A 17,929-nucleotide genomic window follows, 5' to 3' on the forward strand; every position below is an offset into this window, starting at 1 on the left:
CTGCTAGATTGGAGCCATGTCAGACTTGATCATCAACACACAAAATCAATTAAAAGAGGCTGTAGGATGCCCAGACCAGAAGGACTTCTCCATAACCTAAAAGAATGAGCAGATCTGACAGAAGAATGTGTCAATTAGAAAAGAGTTTGGTCAACTACAAAAACAGAAAATAAACAAAGAGGTATATATAGGCAGTGTCCATCCCATAACTATCCTAGACAAAGGTGCCCTGGTCCAAGGACCCACTACTGATCATACTTTTTTAGTTTCTGTATTTCCTGGTATTTTGGTGTCTGGGGCCTTGGGGACACTTCCCAGGGCTAGCTAATTCCTAGAGAGCAAACAACTCAAGGAGACTATACTTTCATATGCAAACCAACCTAATCAAAGCCCATACCCCTTAATCCCTCCTTTATCTAGCTTTTAGACTCTGGGCCACTATCCACCTGCCCTAATCACTCCAGGGCTCAGTACCAGACCCAAGAGATACCCCTAAACCCCAGAGCCTGCTGAAATTATTAAAACAAACCAATCCTAAACCTGCTTACCCTGCCTCTTCCATACGCTAAACAACCATAATAAAGGCCCTTGTTCATGTTTTTCCCTTGCTGCCTCTGCCTCCTGACCAACCCTAATCCCTCCCTGTGTGCTGCTCCCCCCTTGCATAGCATGCTATGCCTCCTATTTCTAGGGATCTTATTCCTTCATAACAGTCACTTCCATATCTGTGTGTCTTGCCCTACCTGATTAAAACAAATCCCAGGTACATTTTAAAACCATTACTCTGGTGCCAGTAGCAGTGAGCTAGCAAATCTCTACTCGTCTGAAATCGTTGAATAATCTAAACACATAGCCATCTCCTGCTGTTTTCTGTCCCTTCTTTTCCTTCTGTTCTAATTCAGCATCTCAGGTAGCATGTCTATAGGGACAGAGATTCTGGATCAGTCCCTATCATATTTCTCCTTACAGACTAGTAAATTAGATTCCCAGGTTTCTGCATCAATCTTGTGAACTAGGTTAGTGAGTCCATCCCTGAAAGATCTGCTCTTGATCAGACTGACATCAGTCTTGTGAGCCTGTATAGTGAAGGTCGTGTTCTATAGCCTTGCTTCTCAAGTATGGTTCTCAAACCATCAGCATCACCAGGTAGCCTATTAGAAATGCAGAATCACATCTCAGATGCTGTAGACTTACTGAATCAGATTTATATTTTAACAAGATCCTACATTTGTATGCAAATTAAAATTTGAGAAGCACTACTCTAGAGCAGGGACAAGCAAACTTTTTCCAGAAAGGACAAATAGCAAATATTTTAGTTTTGCAAAATGTACAGTCTTTATTGCAAGTACTAAACTCTGCCATTTTCATAAGAAAGTAGCCATTGATAATATGAAAATAAGTAAACATGGCTATGTTTCAAAAACTTTTATGTATGGACAATGAAATTTGAATTTCGTATAATTTTCATGTCACAAAATATTTTTAAAATGTTTTTGAATCACCTAAAAATGTAAAAAGCATTCCTAGCTTGCAAGGCCTTAGAAAAATAGGTGGCAGGCCAGATTTTCCCACTGGCCATTGTTTTCCTATCCTTGTTCTGGATTATGAAAAATTCAGTAGGATCAAGTTGTTCTTTGAAGTGAGGCATTCCCTGTTGACCCACCCCAAAGTCCCATGTGCCAAGTAAGACTTTATACTTTAATTTAGTAAAGACTTCCCTCTTTAAATTACCAGAGATGCCTTATTTTTTTTTGTTTTGAGCAAGCTTGATGAAATGTAATTCACTCCTTTAATAATTAAAAATTTTAATTAAGACTTTATAGAAACATAGGAATTCTAGAACATGGATGTAGAAGTTCACAGAATGAGCTACCTCCCTAATGGAACTGTTTAATAATCTGGAATATCAGTGTTTTAGTCAAACAGGCCATTTCCAATTTATTTTATGTGGTTGCCTGGGTGATCTGACCATGAGAAGCAACGAGGAAGTGATAAACCAATGAACTGTCCTACAACCATGCACTCATATGCAACAAGAATGGTCCAAAGCTCACATAACAAAGTACAGACAGAAGTGCACAGAGTGCCTATTAGCTGATTTTTAATCCATGTTTATATGTGCCAAATGGCAGGAATATTCTGGTCTCTTGATTTTCTGTCACCATTTATGTAGCAGGATACCTGTTTGGAAGCAGGTCACAATCACCAGTCAGCCCTGCCACCATCTAGTTCATCAGTCAGCCACAGAAATGGTCTGGCCACCTTCAATGGTTTTTTTTTTTTTTTTTTTTTTTTTTTTTTTCCAATGAGATAAGGCAATTGACCCTGCAATTCTAATAAGTGATATGAAGTGAGTTGGTGAATTCAGAATATCATTCTTACCATTTGAATTTTTAGATCTTTTTCTCTCTGATTGGATTACCTTTTAAAAAGTATTTCCAACATGATTCTTTAAGTAGTAACTTCAGATAACGCTAAAGGTCACACGTGTGATACACTTCAATTTCTAGACATCCACTTCACAATATTAGTTCTTTTAGTCTGAAAGAATTTTTACTTTATGCATTAAATCTTGCTACATAAGTTTTTAATTGTGTGTGTTTATCTCCAGTTCTAAATCCTGGATATATATCAGAATCAACTGGGGAATTTTTGAACATGCCAATGCCCACCAGGCTCCCCAAGACCAATAAAATGAGGATCTGCTGGAGAGTCCTGATATCTTTATTTTTTATTTTTCATTTTAGAGAGAGAGAGAGAGTGCAAGTGGGCAAGAGGGACAGAGGGCAAGGGGAGAGAGAGAATCTCAAGCAGGCTCCACACTGAGCATAGGGCTCTATCCCTTGACCCTAGGATCATGACCTGAGCCAAAATCAAGCGTCTGATGCTCAACTGACTGTGTCACCCAGGTGCCTCTTGATAAATTTATTTTAAAAAATTTCTTCCAGATTATTCCAGTGTGTGGTGGTTGAAAAAAAAACCTGTTTTTGGTGATGACCAAACAAGAGTGATACACTTTAGTATTAAACATTGCTATTTTTTCTGAAAGTTTTATAATACACCCTTTTAAAATTTAAAAGTGAATTAGGTACCCAATTAAAGAAGAAATAATTGGGGCACCTGGGTGGCTCAGTCGGTTAAACGTCTGACTTCAGCTCAGGTTATGATCTCACAGTTTGTGGGTTCGAGTCCCACATCTGCCTCTGCGCTGATGGCTCAGAGTCTGGAGCCTGTTTTGGATTCTTTGTCTCCCTCTCTCTCTGCCCCTCCCCTGCTCATTCTCTGTTGCTCCTGGTCCTCAAAAATAAATAAACGTTAAAAAATTTTTAAAAAGGAGAAAAGAATCATTCTGACTCTGTGAAAACTACTTCCAACATTTTCTTAGGAGTAGTATACATACAACTAAAACTGTAAGCCTCCTTTATTTTTTTAACCTAAATAAATTGGCTTTAGGTATTGATTAAATGGGATCTAATAAGTACATACTCCCTAATGTCCTCGAAATATGACAGTTTTATTACTTCTCAACAGTGTTTCAAAAACTATAATTGCATCATACTGTCTCTCTGTGTTCTTTTGTCACTTTCATTCTCTGTTAGATGGCTAATATCAAAATAAATACATACTAAATTACCAAAATGCATTTGTTCTGATGTTATTTTTATTTTTGTTGTTCGTGCTTTACTATTTCAGTTCTACAGAATATGAGATTCTTCTAAGTAAACATGACACAGATCTGTCTCTACCATCACCCCAGAAGTTTCTGAAGACATTATTACAGAGATTTCGAGGGAAATAGGCCACCCTCTTCTAGCCTCTGCCCCGCCCCATCAATTCTGACTTTTGTGCCTCTGAGAAGCGGCTAAATAACTCAAAGTAGCACCTTGGGATATCTACTATCCAGGCACACTATTCATCTTTTCTCAGTTCTCACTCAGGGATAAATGAGCATTAAGTTTTGTTTTGTTTATTTTGGAGTGTGCAAAGGAAAAAAAGATCATTAGTTGTTCTTAAAACATTTTTATGTGAAACAAACTGAAGGTACTTGGACTATTCAAATTTTAAACGGTTGTGTTAATAATAATTGTTCATTATTGAGCACTTTCATGCTAGGCACTGTGCTAGGGTGCTTTACCTACATTATCTCATTTAATCCCCACAATAACACTATTATATAGACTGGAAATGCTCCCATTTTACATTGAGAAGCTGAAAAATTAGGTTAAATAACTTACCCAAACTCACACAGCTACCTCAGTAGGACCAAAGTTTGAAAGTAGATCTTTGGGATTCCAAAACAACCCTGACCATTCCCTGCATAATCCAAAACTACAGTGAAGTCAGTGGTTCCCTTTACTATGACCTAAAGGAGAGAGAGAAAGACTGGGTTCTTCCCATAACTCACACTTTGTCTAGGCACATAATTTGACTCTTGGTTAATAATCAGTCAGCTCAAACAGGTATCGCTTTCTGACCAATCTGTTCGTAACTCAACTCAAGAAAAGAGGTCAAGCTGGCCGCAGTTTTGAATAGCTGCCTCAGGAAGATGGTCTTTTCAGTTTGGGATGGAGACACATAGTTGGGAGAAATCACGCTGCCAGTGTTTCAGGAAAATATTCAGCTCTGAAAAAAAAAAGACAATTAAAAACATTTTTTTAAATAAGTGAACATCACATACCCTAAACGTATGTATGTGATTTTTTTAGTATGAACATTCCTTAATAGTGATCGTACATACATGTAAATGGATACAATGAATATATATATGTATGTGTATATGTACACACACAGAGATTACTAGCAGGTGAGCATAAATTAAAGCAAGTGTGAATCCTGTCACTTTTTAGTCTTTTCTTCTACACCTGGTAAATTTAAACCCCTACAGGTCATTTTGTCAAAATACAATTTTAGGTTCTGAAATAAAATAGCAGAACAGAAACAATCTATTATAACTCACTGCCAATGTTGCCAGATAACTACAAAAAAATAGAGTGTCTCAGACAGAAATATCAATAACTTTAATGTGTGCGATTTGTTAACAGGGAAGAAAACAAGCAAACTTGCTCTCCGCTGACTGTCACTAATATTTATTCGTCCAGTGACTGTTAATCAAACCAAGTTTACAGTCCCGTACAGCACCTGTCACAGGTGCTGATCATTAATCAGCTATTACGGCAGTTTATTCTGCTGCTGACAAGTCGCAATTTTCCACTGATTCAGCTAGTTTGTCAGGTGGGAATTATGGCATAGCGCATGTGACAAAACACATCACCCTTTTTTTTTTTTTTTGCATTTTCAGGCTTCTCTCTCCTGCTTTCTCCCCCTTTTTAGACAAACAATATCTGGGAACTCAGAAGTAATAAGGCGGAATGCATAATTAATTACCCAGCTTGCTCTAATTAGGGATGAATAAGTTGTGTCCCTCTCATCATCACAAATGTGGTGATGGGTAATACCAGTTTATGCTGTATTAACTGCAAATATGCAATCCTTCTGAGAGCACTTTTGTTGATGAATTTGATGAATGTGACAATAATTAGCAGAGACAGATGAGAGCTAAATTACTACTGACAATGTAATGCTATCCTGCTCGAGGGCCTGGGAACGTGGCAGGATAACATGGCAGGGACCTGGGCCTCGTTTCTAATTAATAGTCTTTTTTTTTTTCTTTTCCTTTTTTTTTTTTTTTTTTTTTTTTTTTTTTTTTTGCCAGTGGGGGAAAAAAGGAGTAACGGTAATTGTTTTCGTAAAAGGCTGCAGGGAGTTATCAGGGTAATAAAGTTAATTAGCAGAACAAACATCCTTTCACTGCCTTACCAGTCTGTGGAAAAGAGGGTAATTCAAACTGCAGAAAGATATGACGAGATGGGATGATAAGAAAAGAAATTTTACACAGGAGGCTAACAGAGAATGATTTTCTCCCTTCATTTCTTGAGCTGGATGGCATGGGAAGAAATTATAGCCCCTTCCTTCAGTTCACAAAGTTCCTCATTGTAAAGAACTTCATCGTTATGATTTTGAGTTTGGGATATAAAGTTAGCTTAGATCACATTCCACTGTTTACTTCTTTCTTTTCCAGGTAGTGATAGGTGTGGTCAATTCAAGCATAGAAGTAAGTTGGAGCATTTGCCAAAAAGAGCACTTAGCTGTATTTCGTCCTACAGAAGTCTGTTTCATCAACTGAATCTTTTGGGGAAAGTGAGAAATTGTTAAATGATTTCCACAAGTACTATTAGTTTATTCTGTGTACATTAAAAAAATTAAAATGAGATTTTAATAATATACATGCTATTTTATCCTATTTTGTAGTCTCAAAATATCACTTTTGTTAGAATAGGAAAACATTATTTTTCATTTCTATTGCAGCTTTTCACAAATACAAGTAACTGGTCAAAAAAGGTGAAGGGTTTAATGAATCTCAGTTTTACATTAGAGTTTTATTCAGTTCGATTTCATTCAATTCACACTGCTTGACCTAAGTAGATACAACATAAAGGGAAAACATCCAAACATCTGAAGCTTTTGCAAGTTCATTTTCTCCCTTTAAAGACCATTAGTGGTTGGCCTCTTTTAAACACCAATGCTTGAAACATTTGTTTAATATTAAGTAAAATCGGAAAGTGCCTATGGATTTTCATTCCTTTTAGGCACATTTTTAACAACTTTATTTTGTGCTTTTTAAAATCATTAGATATCTCACAAGTTCTACATACTTACCATGCATATAAATATGTACCCATTTACTGCTTGTCAAAGCTAAATAAAGCAGCTACTGTAATGACTGTGTTTCATTCTGAAAACATAAGGAGTCAGCAATAACCCTACTTCGCGTTTGACAGCACTGCACCGGGTGACTGTTCAGCACAGAATTCTACAGGAAGAAACCTCTACGAAACACAAGGAAACATCTACCAAAATGGCCTTCACTTCTAAAAGCTGTATTTTGAAGGTGCTATTCTTGTCTCCAAAGACAAGAGCAGTGTGAGGGTGGACTATAACATCGAACTAAGAATCCGAAAACTTGAGTCCTTCACTGGGTCTGCTACTAACAGCTATATGATTGTGAGCATTTCCCTGTCATGCCTCTACTCTTCAATCTCTCTGTGAAGAGAGATTCACAACTCAGTGAAGAAGAGTTTCATCTGTGAAACTGGGTGCCTTCCCTACCTACCTCATAGTATAGTTGTTGACACAAAAGAAATCATTTTTCAACTTTGTAAATGAGATTATCAATGAATATAACGTTAATATGATTACAATTTAGAAAACATCATGAAAAATAATCTTGAGACAATCCATCTCCTCTTCATAACTCTCCCATGTAATATTAGTCAGAAACCAAAGCTAAAAGATTTGACAAGAAGTTTTAGAATTCAAGTAAGAGGTACCGAAATCTAGCCTTACTTTGTGACTTCCCTGCTAAATTTACAAGAAAAATTATCATTGTAAAAATACCCCCGAATTCATCTGGCCAAAGCTACCTATGTTTCCAAGACTTTCTTAGTCTCTTGTTAGAAAATCCGGTTAAAGTCAAAATTAGAAGAAAATTAAACCATTAGTTAATGTAGCAGGATTTCTTAGGCTTGTCAAGTGAACTTCCATTTAAAAATACCCAAGTTTCTCACAGACAGGCAGACACACACACACACACACACACACACACACACCCCAAATTCAGATTGTTATATTTTGCCTAGCATCTTTAGGAACATTTTAAAGTTTTTACCATATAATCAAACTACGTAGGAAAACTCTAGAAGTGAAAGAAGCACTGGATTCTACTTTCAACCATTTATAACAACTGTTATTTAGCTACTATGTGAGGTAATACATTATAAGATCACTTAAAGATACCGAAAGAGAGAATGAGAAATTATGAAAGAAGTAACACTAAAATCCAAATTGAAATAGTTTTTTCTAGAAATCTATCAGAATGCTTGTTGTGAGAGAGAGAGACTAACAAGGAGCATTGTTTGTTTGTCTCCTTTGAGACCTACACAGAATTTATTGAATATTCTGGTCTTTTCCTCTCCAGCCACTACCTCCTTCATTAGACCAAAAGGTATGTCCTTTTGGAAAAGTAATGGAGTCCAATCAGCTTACTTCATGGATCTCCAAGGACTGTTGAAAATTATAAAACTTGCTATGGGATTCTCACACACCAGAAGCCACTAGAAAAAGAATTTTGATATTCAGAACCTCATGAAGAGGTTCCCCTCGTCTTTGGATAGAGACCAAAGTGATACTTTCAAGTAAGTAATAATTTCCAATATTAGCCTACTGGGTGAGCTAAGAATGCTTAGGGAAAAAAACAGTTAAAATTGGAGTTTCACCAATAGAGACTGTAGGCACTGAATGCACGTACTGTTGGTATTATTATGAATATTCAGGAAATTTAATTCTTTCTTTTCCTTTTTACTCTTTGGCCATTGTTTTAGAGAGCATTTTGACAAATTCTGTCCTTGAGGACTCGGGGTATTTTTGCTTCTTGCATGAGTGAAGAAGAGTGTAAGGTGGTTAAATAGTTACAAAGGACTAAAAATAAACCATAGTTTATTTTTTCAGATTGTGAATTATAAAATCATTTAAATGTTGTCTCTAATCGAAGTGCTACATTACTATGTAATGAAATTACAATACTGCTTAATGACATGAGGAAACTGTGTGCAAAAAAATATTTGTACACAAGGTGGTGATGTTAGCAACCAACTACAGTACTTTTATTCCACAATAAATAACAACAGATTGTTTTTCCCTGAGTGGTCTCCAAAGGGTATGTTCAGGTACTCATATAATGATAGTATGTAAGGGCACAGGGCACATAAGAAACCTGTCATCATGTGTCATTAAAGTCAAAGGGAAGGAAAAGAAAAAAGACAAATCACAAAAAAGAGAGTAACTTCTAAAGAATAAAATTACATTTACATGTAGTAAGGATTCAAGTATCCAGCTTTTCATACCTTTTAATAAGTTTCTGTTGACACGCATTTGGATGTTTAAGTCCAAAGATTAAATCCTAAATGTAAAACTGTTTCTGTAGCTCTAATAAACTATTCCCACTTCTCAGAAAGATTTCCTCAGAAACCCTTTACCTCACAACCTCCCCCTGCAACCTTTACAAACAGTTTTCTTTATCCCAATCCTGACTACACTGTTGATCCATTGAGGGCAATGTCTTATCCTCTATTCATCTCTTGTGTATAAATTCAAGTTTTGAAGTTTATGTTAGCACAATTCAGAACAATTAAAAAGTGAGGCTTGTCATAATAAATCACAAACTTTATTTCTCATGAAATGTTGGACTTACTAACCTCATCATCAATACTAAAATATAAATTAACCAATATGTGCAAACACTTAAACTAGTTCATATTGTTTGTCTATTGGTAAGTTGATAATAACCTCTAAGACATAGGTAATTAATTTTATTATTTGGCCCCCCACACCCAACTATTTATCATAGTTAAATATACTTATTCTCAAATACGTTTCTAAAAAGGCAAGTGATGACATCACAGAACTTGTCGGTTACGAGGCAGAACACTTGTGTGCCATGCATGAAAAAGGTAGGCAGTTGTGTTTTCAATTTCTAGATTTTTCTCCCAAGATGAAAAGAGCAGCAATTGTTGCTTGCAAGCTAGAAAGCAAAATATCTGTTCTTGAATTATCTAAGGATGAGTCAGAAACTTAAGCCCAAAGAAAAGTAATAAATGACAACAGATGTTTGTAAACCTGTGCTCCCCTGTTCAGTGTTTCTACGTGTTGTTTTGCCTTGATGTGCTGTCAGCCGCCTCTCACCTGGGAGTAGTGATATCTTATCAAAGCCCAAACAGTTCCTCTTCACAACAGACAGATAATAGTGCCTTTCAATTTATCATACTGGAAGTCTAAAAGAACCATGGGAACGATTGGTCAGGTGACAGCTTGATGGACAGTTTGACAGCCCTTAAAGCATCATGGGAAATGGTTGTCACCTGATTTTCAGAGCGACCAGGGAGATAACCTTCAGAATGACGAGGAAAACAAAAATCTGAATATTTGTATAAGATCCATTGGCAGCATCAGTGCTCACTTAAGTGATAATAGGTATGCATTTAGATTACTCAAAATGTTATTATCAATCCTGAGAGCTCTAACTCCAGAAGTGCCCTTCATCTCTTTAGATGCCTTTTACATTTTTATTCAAATGTCATTTGAAAAGCATATACATAATATAGGGCTTTTGATTTTAAAGAGACACAATAAAACATTTTATTTAACCACATGCCAAATATATTAGCTGACCATTAACATTCTCCAGATTTTAAATCTACTTTCCTGTTGACAAATCCTTGTACACCTTTTCCTAAATATGGTTTGCACATTGCAGTTCTAATTAGAAAGGCTGTCGTAAAGAATCCTATGTGTCAAATTGAACACTCTGGCCTAACTCGACCTCATGAAGGTCAGTGTAGCCTTGGTGTGAGAAGCAAAATAAGAGAAATCAATTTGAAGATCTTTGGCGCAAAAGTGTTTCAGTCTGTGTTTATTCATTCATACAGCCAACAAATAGGAATTGAGCACTTACTACACACAGGGTCTCCGCTGGATGTATAAAGATGAGAAAGATTAAGCTCCAGCCTCAAAGTTGTCTCTAGTACGTTTTCTCTTGTGTATTGTATGTGCATTTACAATAGTTTAATGGCTTGATCTGAAGAAATTTGGCCTGAAAATTAAGATTTCAAATAAAAAAGTAAGCACTCACTGTTTATACATTTCTTGAGCGTCTCCCAAGTTGAAAGAATGATTTTAGAAACAGTAGGGAGGTAAAAAAGATTTGAGATGCAATTCTCATCATTGAGGACTCTAGACATCCCAAACCTCAGTCCCTTAGATATTTCATCTACTTTTTTTCCAGAACAGACACTTAATAAATTTCTCTTTTAAAATAATATCTAACATACAGAAAAGTTATAAGAATTGTGCAAGGAACTCCTTTATACTCATTGTCCAGAATTCACCAATTGTTAACATTTTGCCATATTTGTTTTTATCACTGCTATTCTCTCTCCTTCACACATCCACCCTTCCTCCTTCCTCCCTCTCTTATTTAGTATCTATTTAATATTACCTTTTTTAATAGAGGGGAATGAGATTAGATTTATGTCTGATTCATCTTTACGCTCCTTCATAAAATCTAGCAACTACCTTGTATATGCTTAATAAATATATATATATATGAATGAATGAAAAATGATAAATAATAATCAACCTAAATCTAGTCTTTGATAGCTTACATTTGTGTTTACACATCAATATAAAAGATATTGAGTAAAAAGATATTATTCGTCTAAAATATATGTACTATTTTATAAAATATGAATCTTCCCTCAATTATGTCTGATCAACAAGAGATTTAATAAGATAAATAAATAATATAATAAAATTAAAATATTGCAGGGGCGCCTGGGTGGCGCAGTCAGTTAAGCGTCCGACTTCAGCCAGGTCACGATCTCGCGGTCCGTGAGTTCGAGCCCCGCGTCAGGCGCTGGGCTGATGGCTCGGAGCCTGGAGCCTGTTTCCGATTCTGTGTCTCCCTCTCTCTCTGCCCCTCCCCCGTTCATGCTCTGTCTCTGTCTGTCCCATAAATAAATAAAAACGTTGAAAAAAAATTAAAAAAAAAATTAAAATATTGCAGCAAAATGTCAAGTGACTTTCCAAAGGAAGTAAAAGAAGTTTCAGGTGCTTCTGGCCCTTTGTCTTTGGGACAAATAGACCAACTATAGATACTAGACAAAAAGCAGGGATTTAAACAAAAACTGTCTTTCTGAAAAACACTCTGGCATCATTCTTGAAACTGGTACCATTTGGCTGCTTGACACTTTTGGGAAAACACTCTGCTTTCACAAATTCTGATGCTTTGGATTCACATTACAACATGATTTTCCAAGAGAAGCCAGACACATTGTGAGAACGTTCTCAGTGTTTTCCAGGGAAATGAAAAAAAGCCAGTAAATAATTTAAATGACTATTAACAACAAAATGTTCTCCATGTAATTCTTCACAAGACACATGATTTGAAAAAAAAATTTTTTTTAATGAAGCCGAAGTTTGCAAATGCAAAGCAAAATGCTTTTTGGGTGCCATATGCAAATTTAAATACTTAGAGACTGATAAAAACAAAGTTTGCTTATTTCCAATTGGGAAGACAAGATGTGGGAGGAAGATTTGTAATAACTGATACATGGACAAGGTCCAAATGCTACAGAATAACTGAATTCAGAATCATTTCTGCATCAGAGCTGGAGTTTAAATGCGTTTCCTTTCCTTGTTGAAATAAACCCATGCGGCATCAGGTTGTAACAGGTCCCAGATGTAGTCCCCAGCTCACCCTCACCCGATATGAGTTAAGTTTCATTGTTAACAACTAATGTAGTCAGTTAAGCCAACTAAATAAAATAAGCTAAATATAAAGCCGGAAGCAAACGGGGCGCCTGGGTGGCTCAGTCGGTTGAGCGTCCGACTTCAGCTCAGGTCATGATCTCACGGTTCATGAGTTCGAGCCCTGCGTCCGGCTCAGGGCTGATGGCTCAGAGCCTGGAGCCTGCTTCCGATTTTGTGTCTCCCTCTCTCTCTCTGCCCCTCCCCCATTCATGCTCTGTCTCTCTCTGTCTCAAAAATAAATAAATATTAAAAAAAAAAAAGCACATTGCTAAAGCCAGAAGCAAAGTCTTATAACATATTTCATAGTAACGCCAAAATCTGTGGGTTGGCAAGTTAGAATAAGCACTAGTGCTGGGTTTTCAGTCAGACTGAAATTTTCACAGAAAGAAATTTTCAGACTAAAAATTTCACAAAAAGAAATAAAAATGATCAGTTAAGTCATAAAGCTATTTTAAAATTATGACGTGACTTGCCCATCATAAATTTCAACATGCACAATTAGCTTGACTGTTAAGCAACATTTTGAAGAGACAAAAGTCTTAAATTATTGGTTTATGTAAGTTATATGCACCATGGACTTTTGAAAGTCCATGCCTACTTGCAGTGTATAAAATTGGTGATCTCTTAGCTCAAAACATGTAAATATCACCGTTTGGACTCTTCTGCTAAGGTGTAACAGGGTCTGCGGTATGAGACACTAAGAGAATTGTAAGCCTTATGATACAAATCACACAATTAAAGTCATTTCTTTTAGCTTTTTCTTCTTTCAAGGTATGTACATTACACTTCAAATGTGGGAAATTCTGGATCCATTTTGACTTATTTTTCTGACAGTGTCTTCCTAGATTTGGTAGATATTGGTATGCAAAACACAAAAAGCTTCCCTTTCTATGCCTTATTTTATATAGGCTTTTTTGTCATTCATTTTAAATGATAAAAGACATATAGCTTGTACAATTAGAAAATAGGCTTAGGATTTTAAAATCTTCTGAGCTCATCATGTTTGTTCTGTATCTTTCCAGTAAACTGAAAGCTTGTTAAGGAAGTGAATCAATGACTGTGTTGGTTTTTTTCTTTTTTAAAGGCATTTAGAAAAGCTGTCTGATTTTTTTTTTTAATGTTTATTTATTTTCGAGAGACAGAGAGAGACAGAGTGTGAGTGGGGCAAGGGACAGAGAGAGAGGGAGACACAGAATTTGAAGCAGGCTCCAGGCTCTGAGCTGTCAGCACAGACAAGACAAGCCTGATGCAGGGCTTGAACACACAAACTGTAAGTGTGACCTTGACCTGAGCCAAAGTAAGACGTTCAACCTACTGAGCCACACAAGCACCCCTAGAAAAGCTGTCTAATTTTCTTAATGCCAAAAAGGAACTGAAAAATCGTAACTAACTCTCTTGTTACTTTTACAACTTCTTAGAGCTAAAAAGGTTTGAATTTTGTTTCTTTTTTTTTTCAGTAAAAATATAAAAATTTAGAAGAGGGAAATATGGCAGCATATCTCACTAATACTGTTGTAAACATGCTATTCAGGGGTGCCTGGGTGGCTCAGTAGATTAGGCGTCCAACTTCAGCTCAGATCATGATCTCATGGTTCGTGGATTGAGCTCCAGTTTGGGCTCTGCACTGACAGTGAGGAGCATGCTTGAGATTTTCTCTCAATCTCTCTCTCTGCCCCTCCCCTGCCCACTGTCCCTCTCTCTCAAAAATAAATAAATATTTTTTTAATGGAAAGAAGCATATGCTATTCAATGATTTAAGCTAAATATTTACATTTATAAGACTATGTCTTGAATGTAGAAAGGGACTTGAGTTTAGCTTTCTACTTCTCAGTTATGATTTGTGATTATTCGGAGATATATGATAAACTTTCTCAACCTCACATATATACCGAATAATCCTAGGATTATAAAAATTGCACCTTATATGGTTCAACTTTCACTTCTACCTAACTCATTCTCATAAATTCTTCTTTTGAAGGATGTAAGAAGATTGCAAGTAACTGCATAGTATCTCCTGTAACACAGCCTACTCCCAAAGAGAGCTAATTCCCTTCTCTTTGATTATGTTAGAATATTTATTTATTGACTTGTGTCAAAAGGCAGGTTATTCAATGTCTTAACACTTTTCCTTCAATTACACCAAAGCATAAACCAATATATCAGAAGATACTAATCCTTCTGCTGGGCTGATTTAATAAAAAGGATGCAACACGGGGACACCTGGGTGGCTCAGTCAGTTAAGCGTCTGACTTGGGCTCAGAGCCTTCTTCGGATTCTGTGTCTCCCTCTCTCTCTGCCCTCCCCGGCTCACATTCTGTCTCTGTCTCTGTCTCTCTCAAAATATAAATAAACATGAAAAAAATTTTTAAAGGATGCAGCACAAAAATAATTTTAACATTTTTTTTTCAACGTTTATTTATTTTTGGGACAGAGAGAGACAGAGCATGAACGGGGGAGGGGCAGAGAGAGAGGGAGACACAGAATCGGAAACAGGCTCCAGGCTCCGAGCCATCAGCCCAGAGCCCGACGCGGGGCTCGAACTCACGGACCGCGAGATCGTGACCTGGCTGAAGTCGGACGCTTAACCGACTGCGCCACCCAGGCGCCCCAAAATAATTTTAAATCATAAGACTAAAACATTGACGATGTTCAGAAAACAGTCTTTCTCAAAGGCAGGAAAAAAGATTATTTGCCAACCTTAGTAAAAGCCAATCAAATTTCCCTTTAACTATTTTTCTCTACAAATCGATGAAGCAATAGTAATAGAATATTTGGATTATGTTGTCCAATATGCTTATTTAGATACCTAAAAACTTCAAAAGAGAGGCGCTTGGGTGACTCAGTCAGTTGCATGCCCAACTCTGCATTTCAGCTCAGGTCATGGTCCCAGGATTCTGGGATCTGCCCCATGTCGGGCTGCACACTGAGCATGGAACCTGCTTAAGATTTTCTCTCTCTCTCTCTGTCTCTCTCTGCCCACTCCCTCACTCACACACACACTTTCTCTCTTTCTCTCTCTTATGTAAAAATTAAATTAAATTAAAAATTTTTTAAAAACTTCAAAAGATATGCCAAGTATTGTTCACATTTTGTTACTATGAAATCAAGGAGGAAGTTAACGTCAAAATATAACAACACAACAAGTACTTGTTCAGTCACAGGCATTGTGTTCAACTACTTGGACTATCTCATTTAAACCTCACAACTGTTGAGATAGACATTATTATTGTTATTATTATTATTATTCTCATTTTACAGATGAGAAAGTTGTCATGGAGAGAGTAAGCAGCCTGGTCAAGTTTATACAGTATGTAAGTGTGGGGGTTGAAATTCCAAATAATTTACACAAAACTCATTATGCTCATTTGAATGTGAGCTTTAAAGGAAGAGCAGTCTTTTTATCCAAAAAAAAACTTGGAAATTTAACAAAAAAAAAAAAAAAAGAAAAGAAAAGAAAAGAAAAGAAAAATTGTGCTATAACTATTTCTTTACCTTTCATCTCTTAAGTAATAGTAAAATCTAATTCTAAATATTTAAAGTATTTGTTTAAATTTTGTTTCTCAAATTTTGTTGGCCTTAGAAACCATTTATGCTCTTAAAAATAACTTAAGACCCCAAAGAGTTCTTGTTTATATAAGTTGTATCTATCAATATTATCATATTAGAAACTGAAACTGAGAAACTTAAAACATTTAACAATTTATTTAAAAATAACAATAAAGAACCCACTATATGTGAACATTAATTTTTTAGAAATAATTGTAGTTACCTCATGAAAAAAATGGCATTACTTTATATTTTTTTCAAATCCTATAATATATGGCTTAAGAGAAGATAGCTGAATGCTCATATCTGCTTCTGCACTCAATCTGTAGTGCTTTTGCAGTACATCAAGAAAATCTAGACTTTCACAAATGTGTAGTCGGAAAAGGGAATATTTTAATAGCCTTTTCAGATAATGATGCATATTATTCTTTGATACAACCTCAAAACTAGACAAATGTGGGGTTTTTTTTGTTTTTTTTTTTTTAATTTTTTTTTTCAACGTTTATTTATTTTTGGAACAGAGAGAGACAGAGCATGAACGGGGGAGGGGCAGAGAGAGAGGGAGACACAGAATCGAAAACAGGCTCCAGGCTCTGAGCCATCAGCCCAGAGCCTGACGCGGGGCTCGAACTCCCGGACCGCGAGATCATGACCTGGCTGAAGTCGGACGCTTAACCGACTGCGCCACCCAGGCGCTCCAACAAATGTGGTTTTTTAAATGATAATTTCAATAAGGAATTTGAAACAATATTGGTGGACTTTTTGTGCATTGTTATATTAAAATCCATTGGGTTTCTTTGCACTTTGAGTAGATCTTTTACCTACACATGTTTTTGAAAAACTGTTAGTCTTTTGGAAAATATTAGTTCACTTCAAACCTTCCAAATGTTGACACAGTTCATTATACAATATTTAAAAATCAAATCATATTGATTAATATCACCACTGATCTTACCATAAAGTTGGCTTGCAACTCAAACAGTCCTAATGCAGTAGTCCTCCCTTATCCACAGGGGATATGTTCCAAGATTCTGAGATTCCCAGCCCATGCCTGAAATCAGGGACAGTACTGAACCCTATTCCCTCTATGGGTTATTCTCTGTACATACATACCTATGATAAAGTTTAATTCATAAGTTAAGCATACTAAGAGATTAGCAACAATAACTATTAATAAATAACTAATAATAATAATTAATAATTAATAACTAATAATAAAATAGAATAAGTTTAACAATATACTCTAACAAAACTTATGTAAATGTCTTATCTCTCTCAAAATATCTTATGGCACTATACTCACCCTTATTGTGATGATATGAGATGAAATGCAGTGAATGACATAGGTATTGTGACATAGTGTTAGGCTACCATTGACCTTCTGACATACTGAAAGATGATCATCTGCTTTCAGACCATGAGTGACCATAGGTAACTGAAATTGTGGAAAGCAAACCTTGGTTTGGGTGGACTACTGTAGTGCTTCTGTTGAAACAACTGTACTATTTCAGGACACAGAAGTACTTTATGAATATTCTCATTTTGTTTTTCTTTCACAGAATATTTAAAAAGACATGTATCAGGGGAGCCTTCGTGGCTCAGTCTGTTAAGCATCCAACTTCCCCTCAGGTCGTGATCTCACAGTTTGTGAGTTCAAGCATCACTACATGGGGCTCTCTGCTATCAGCTCAGAGCCAGCCTTGGATTCTCTAGCTCCTCTCTCTGCCCCTCCCCCGCTCTCTTGTGCTCTTTCTCTTTCTCAAAAATAAACATTAATATTTTTTAAAAAGACATGTACTCAAGGGACAAGATTTATTAAAACTAATAACTTTAACTGTTTAATCAAGGAAATTCTCTTTTTTTATTATTATTTTTTTTAATGTTTATTTTTGAGACAGAGTGCAAGCAGGGGAGGGGCAGAGAGGGAGACCCAGAATCCCAAGCAGGCTCCAGGCTCTGA

At 36.3% G+C, this 17,929-nt stretch overlaps 1 long non-coding RNA gene across 2 annotated transcripts in view; it reads right to left on the reverse strand.

The window, feature by feature from the left end:
* The window catches only part of LOC121034042 (uncharacterized), a 36,689-nt gene extending 19,114 nt beyond the window's left edge, over positions 1–17,575 (reverse strand). For both annotated transcript variants that reach the window (XR_005792259.1, XR_005792258.1), the window contains exons 1-2: positions 16,925–17,575; positions 4,236–4,623 (exon numbers count right to left, since the gene is read on the reverse strand). This is a non-coding gene — a long non-coding RNA (uncharacterized LOC121034042). The remainder of the gene's footprint in view (positions 1–4,235; positions 4,624–16,924) is intronic.
* Positions 17,576–17,929: the final 354 nt, after the last annotated feature.

The sequence above is a fragment of the Herpailurus yagouaroundi genome, unplaced genomic scaffold (assembly GCF_014898765.1).
Source record: "Herpailurus yagouaroundi ecotype Mexico unplaced genomic scaffold, PumYag 159, whole genome shotgun sequence".
Classification (NCBI taxonomy): domain Eukaryota; kingdom Metazoa; phylum Chordata; class Mammalia; order Carnivora; family Felidae; genus Herpailurus; species Herpailurus yagouaroundi.